Source organism: Falco punctatus, assembly GCF_963210335.1.
Source record: "Falco punctatus genome assembly, chromosome: 4".
Classification (NCBI taxonomy): Eukaryota; Metazoa; Chordata; class Aves; order Falconiformes; family Falconidae; genus Falco; species Falco punctatus.
Window position 1 is genome coordinate 11,274,874 of NC_137583.1, and position 6,000 is coordinate 11,280,873.

Genomic DNA, 6,000 nt, shown 5'->3' on the forward strand with positions numbered 1-6,000 from the left:
CGCTATAAAATGGGACCAAGATGGACATAGCTTATCTGAGCTGCATGGAAACCCTCCTCAGCCAGTCACACAAGTGAGGTTACAGTCCGGCTTGCGCATCAGCATTTTGGTGATGGGACCCACTCCAAAACTCATTGGCCCATCTCCCCATTAGCACCACACTAACTCGATGACTGCATTAAAAGCCTGGACCAGGAAAGGTCCCATTCAGCACAATAAGCACTATGCAAGGAAAAATTTCTCCTTGTGATTTTCTGGTCAAGCACTGCAGATCCAAATGTTTCCAAGCAAAGAAGATAAGATCCAGAATTGAATTTCCAAGTTGGCCCCATTCATAACAGCAGCATCACCAACAGCTTTCCCAAAGGGCTCTGCAGCAAACGTCAAGCTTTTGCAGCTAAGATTCACCCTTGGAAACAACAGGTCTCCCCCTTCCCTTGCTCATCCTCATCAGTGTCAAGTTTCGGCAGTTGCCAAACAAACGGGTTTCAGTAGCTCCATGTGAAGCAGTAGGAGAGCAGTTAAAGCAGGATAATGCGCCATGAGTCATCTCTGCTTGATAACTCCCCGGGTGTGGGGTGGGAGGTTGGAGCATACCTGGACCAAGTGCAGCAGATGCCAGAGCCCAGCTTTACAAACAGCCTGGTTACCTGGGGGAGAGGGGAAGCTGGCTCCGGGATGGCAGCACGGGCTCCAGGAGAGGTTACGAGGCCCTTGCAATCAAGTTCAAATTACATATCAGACACATGCTCCCATGAACAGACTTCAGACACCAGCTGCTTATTTTTAGACTGGAAAAGCCTTTTCTTATCGACACAGGTGGTGAGGCTGGAGCACGCAGAGCACCAGTGGCGCCAGCAGCCCCACAGCCATCCCCGAAGGGGCAGCACCAACAACGCTCCAAGCACTTTCTGCCATCCCTTCCCCTCTCACAGCAGAGAAGGATGACAGCAGTTTGCTGCATTGCAGCAGAAGGGACCACAAGAAGCTCTCCGGACGCCCTTGCACGGGGTGCATGCAGCGTGCAGCTGAGTGCATTGGCCCCGATGTTTGGCAACATGGGCTCAGAAATTTCAAGAAAAGAATACAGCATCTCAGGAATTGCTTGTGCTTCCTTCTAAAAAAAACCCAAACCCAACAACCCCCCACCCCAGCTTTTCTGCATTGTGCTCTTTGTCACTACAGCTGGTAGTACCACGTACAAACAAACTAGTACACAAGTCCAGACACCCTGTTAGCTCCTTCAGCAACTGGACAAATCATTTGGATCAAATTTTTCATTTGATGAATTTTGCTTTCTCCCTGCAAACAGCAAGTAAAGAGTCTGCAATGGCTTTGGATACATTTTTTTTATTTTCTGCAACTAATTTTCATTGCTTGCATCACTCATTGCAGCATTTGTCATCTGAAAACTGGAATTTAAATCCTTCATCTGGCTCTGAGTGAACATACCTGTCACATGCTTGTTTATACCCACTTAGGTGGTCAAAAAGTTTAGAAAAACACATTTAAAAGAGTTTAAAAGTGGCCCACATCCCTCAACATTCCCTACCATGAGCCTATTTTATCTGTTGCCAGTCATATTCATATACGTAAATATACGTATGTGTATGCCAGGATACTAATGGAAAGTCAATATAGAGAGGGAACAGGCAGAGCAAATACATTTACCATAACTTCACGTCAGATGACTGCTTTATGAAAATGCACGTTCTTTCTCTTAAATCTCTGCATTTATAGATGGAAAATGCAAGAAACAAGAACTTATCTGAAAGTTACCCTTTACAGGGACAGAAAAAGCAAAGTTCACAAAATATTTCAGACACAAAGATAAACATATTTAAAGAAAAAAGAAAAGAGAAATGGGCCATTCAAATCTCTAAGTTTAAACAAGAGTAGGCATTAAACAAGAAAACCAATCTTTCCCTCTCGGGGGAACTCACCTTTTTGAACTTTGACTGCAACACAAGGCTCTGCACAGTCCTCCGGCTCCTGCCATCTTGCAAGACCCTGCAAAAAAGCACATTTTCTAAAAATCAGTATGAATTCAATGGAGGTAAGGTAGCATTTCTCCAGCAAAAAATTAAATAAATAGGGCTTATTCCACAAGCTTAAGTTTTATTTAATCCTCTTTCTGCACAAGACAACTATTCCAGAGACTTTTACAAGGAAGGCTAGAGGTGCGTGCAGTCCTGTGGTGACGGTCACCGCTGCGTTTGGGCAGCACACATTTGGGGTTTGTAGGGGTCTTCTGGGGTCAAGCTCAGCAGCAGAGAAGGGGACCCACACCGCAGGGGCTTGGGAGGGAATAGGGTTAGGCAGGGCTGGCACAGCATGAGATGGGGGACCCTGAAGGAGGTCAGCACTGCTAAGAGCAGGTATTTCTGCATTGGTATTGCAAAAAAACACATAAAAGTTTGAGAGATGTATCCAGGTCAAAGTATTTTATTTGGAGCAAGAATAACTAAATGCTGGGATTTTAGCAGAGCATTAATGGAAAACCATAGGTAGAGCCAGGCTAAGTGTCCAGCAGAACAATACTGCCCCAAATACCAATGAGATTTTTATCAAGGATAACACAAGCCCTCTAAAAAAATCCAGTGTTGCAAGTTTGCTCCTATCTCCCTGACTGCCCGGTCATACCCTTCAGGCAGGACACAGCTCCTGAACAAACTCTTACCTCACCTGTCATTTTTTGGTGGGCTTGACAGGATCGCGCTATTGCTAAGGTCATTTATTAGCTCTTCTCCCTGGTTATACCCCCTGCCCTGAGTCTTTACTCTGTTATGGCTGATGGCACCCCCGAAAAATATCCCAATTGCTTGTGCTGTCCCATTATGGGAAGGTCTTGCTCCTCCATGGCCATATCTAGAGAGGAAATGATATAACACAGTGGTGACATCTTAGTGAAGATAAAGTGTTGCTCAAAGTAAAATGAGGCTGCTTCGTGTTTCTGCTATTTATCTCCCCTGCCAGCCATTCCTTAGGAATTTATGCATGGTCTTTAGTCACTGTTGACTCACCTTCTCTCATTTGCTTTTAATCACTCCTCTTACAGGACAGGAAAGGTGAAGCTCTGCTCACACCTAGAGCAAGATCAGTTAAGGCAAGCAAGCCGGTTAGGAAAGCACTGGGTGCATCTTCCTCCAGCAAGCCGTAGCTCATGTGTCCTCCTCAGTGGGCCTGCAGACACAGGATAGTCAGCTTCCCCCCCTTCCATCTCAGTTTTCTGTCTTGTTTCTGGTATTGCAACAGGGGCTTTCCAGTTATTCAAAGCAGAATAGTCCCAAAGTACTAATGCAGTCTGGGAAAACCCTCCCGAAGCATGTTTTTGTTATGATAAAACCCCTTGATTCAAAGGAAAGACCTGGGCACCCAAAGGGCAGGTTTTGAGCACCCTGACTCATGCCAGCTCCAGCCAGCAGCGTGGTTTCCCAGCACCTTTCAGGATGAAAGGCTTTCAGAGAACGATTCGTAGATGGTCCTTGGAAGTTATGGAATGCTGTAAATTAGCAAGCAAAGAGAAGACATGCAAAAAGCCTATTCCATCAGGAAGTCTCTGCCATGGGGTCTTTTCTGAGCTGTATTTTAGTGCAGCTACCAATAATAACTCACTATAAAGCCCTAATAAATTTGCTGAATGGCATTTTTTTATTTTACATAGGAACCATGTAGCCATATGCTCAACTCCACTCCTCGCATAAGTGAAGTTAGGCACGTACTTGGCATCTCCAGACTCTGGGTCGGAATTCAGACATGACAAAATACAAATGTGCACGTGACTGCACAAACGGGTAAGCGGCTGCTGGGAAAAGGGAAGGTGGACATCAAACAGATTATACTGTTACTTGGCAAAAGCTGAGAGATATCCTGGTGAATTTTTACATACAAAGAAAAAGAAATATGTCACAACTCACTGAGACATTTTAACAAAAAGAATAAAGTTCAGAAATGGGAGAACTTTAAAACAGCAACTCTTTTTTTTTTTTTTTTCCTGGCAGAGATAAGAGTGACCATTATTGGGGATAGGTTGAAAAACACATAGATTGGAAAGATATGGATCACAGCATGAAGAGTTTTCCCATTAATGGTGGGTTTCAGGTTATAATAGAGATTCACTTAACCACTATTTGGGAGGGATTTGATGGGATCGCCTCAAATTGTAACAACTAACTGCTTGATTATTTCTGAAGCACCTAAAGACAAAATATTTTTTGTTCCGGGTCTTCATTAGAATGATCACATTTCTCCTGCTTTACAATACTGTTTCTGTTGCTAAAAAAACCCAAAGTATCTTTTCAGCCTATAATAAAGCTAATTTGGTTCTTGCTATAACACCATGAACTTGCATTGAGTCACACAAAATGGATGAATTTGATCGTATCTGCTTAGCATCCGCAACTACTCTCTCTTTCTTGCACATGCACTCATAAATACTATTTTTACCTATAGGTGTGCATACATATACACAAATATGCGTATGTATACAAGTATAACATCTTGCATGCCCAAACCCAAGCAGGCTGCTCATTGAATTCTAGTAGTTTCTGCTTGCAAAGTTTTCCTATAAAATCCAACAATACATTTCAGAATAAGAGAGAAACAAGGAGAGACAAAAGAGAGAGAGAGAAACCAGCACTGCTGAATGTATATGGAGCCTGGACTACTTCATTTCTGTGTGTTGAAACTAATTTGTTGCATTATGTTTCTATCTCTTGCATGTCCACATTGCCACAAGGTCTTATTTTTACAAAACAGACCCATCATTCTTTCCCACAGGATGAAAACACGGTTAAATACTTGCTGTAAAAAAACCATTATGTGATGTGCTAGCCAAATGATACACTAATACTCCAACGTAAGTGCTTTTTTGGCAACTACTCAAAGGAGCAAAAAATTACATCGTTTTCAACCCCAGTGATGATAAGATTACACAAAAGAAAGCAAAATATACAAAACGGGTTGATGATAAATATTGTACAATAAATGGAGAATAAGCCGGTTTTCTTGCTGTCACACCCTTTGCAGTTTTCTGCAATTTTTCCATCACTTGAGGCAGCCACACCAATTATTTCCATCATATTGGGTGTCCCCTGAAAAAAAACTGACAAAAATAAGGATTTGAAAGATTCCTTTTCAGGAACTTCCTCCACCAACTATTTCCTCCTTTTCAAATGGGGCTTTCAGAAAGGAAGTGGTGGCCAGCAGTAACATTCCCCACGGGAGGGACCCATCTTCCCTTCACATGTGGAGAAGCAAGAATATCCTCTTATGAGGCAAAGCAGGAAAAGAAATCATCCTTTCATTGGCGGTGTATTCCGACCGGATAGGTGTCTGGTGCCGTGTCCATGATGGTACCTTCTGAGGAGTCATTTCCAATTGGCTTCAAGCCCCACATTGCAGAAGGACAGTCAAGACCTCGTTGGCTTATCCTCTACCCTACTTTTTTCAGTTGGACACAAATCAAGATGTTAAAAAAAAAAAAAAAAAAGCAACCCTTAATCTTCACTGCAGCGGAAAGACTTTCTTATATCCTCAGTGAGGTGCTCAAATATTTCTTTTTGTTGCTAACAGGCGCAGCGTTGGTGGAAATGTTTCTTGCAGCCTTTCACCTTTTTTTCCCAGTTTGCAAACCCAGTTTCCTGCCTCCTGCATACCACCTTACTCCTTGTAAGCGCTTACTAGGTAGGTGGAAGGAACCATCCCAAATGCCAAGGCTGGGCAGGAGCCATTTGCTTCAAGTCTCTTTTGTTGTATTTAGGTACATAAAATAAATAGTTGTGCTCTCTAGGTAATTTTTTTTCAAACAGCGTTAGGATGAGGCAAGAACTCAATGGATGGTGGATGGGAAAGTCTGCAGCAAAGAAGCCATCTGCTTCCTTATTATTCTCATTCGATGCAGTGTGCTTACTCATAATCTCCAAATGTCCAGTATCCAACCAGAGTGGCATCCAGTGGACCAAGCAGCTGCTATGACCCCAGCACCACAGCATCTGATTG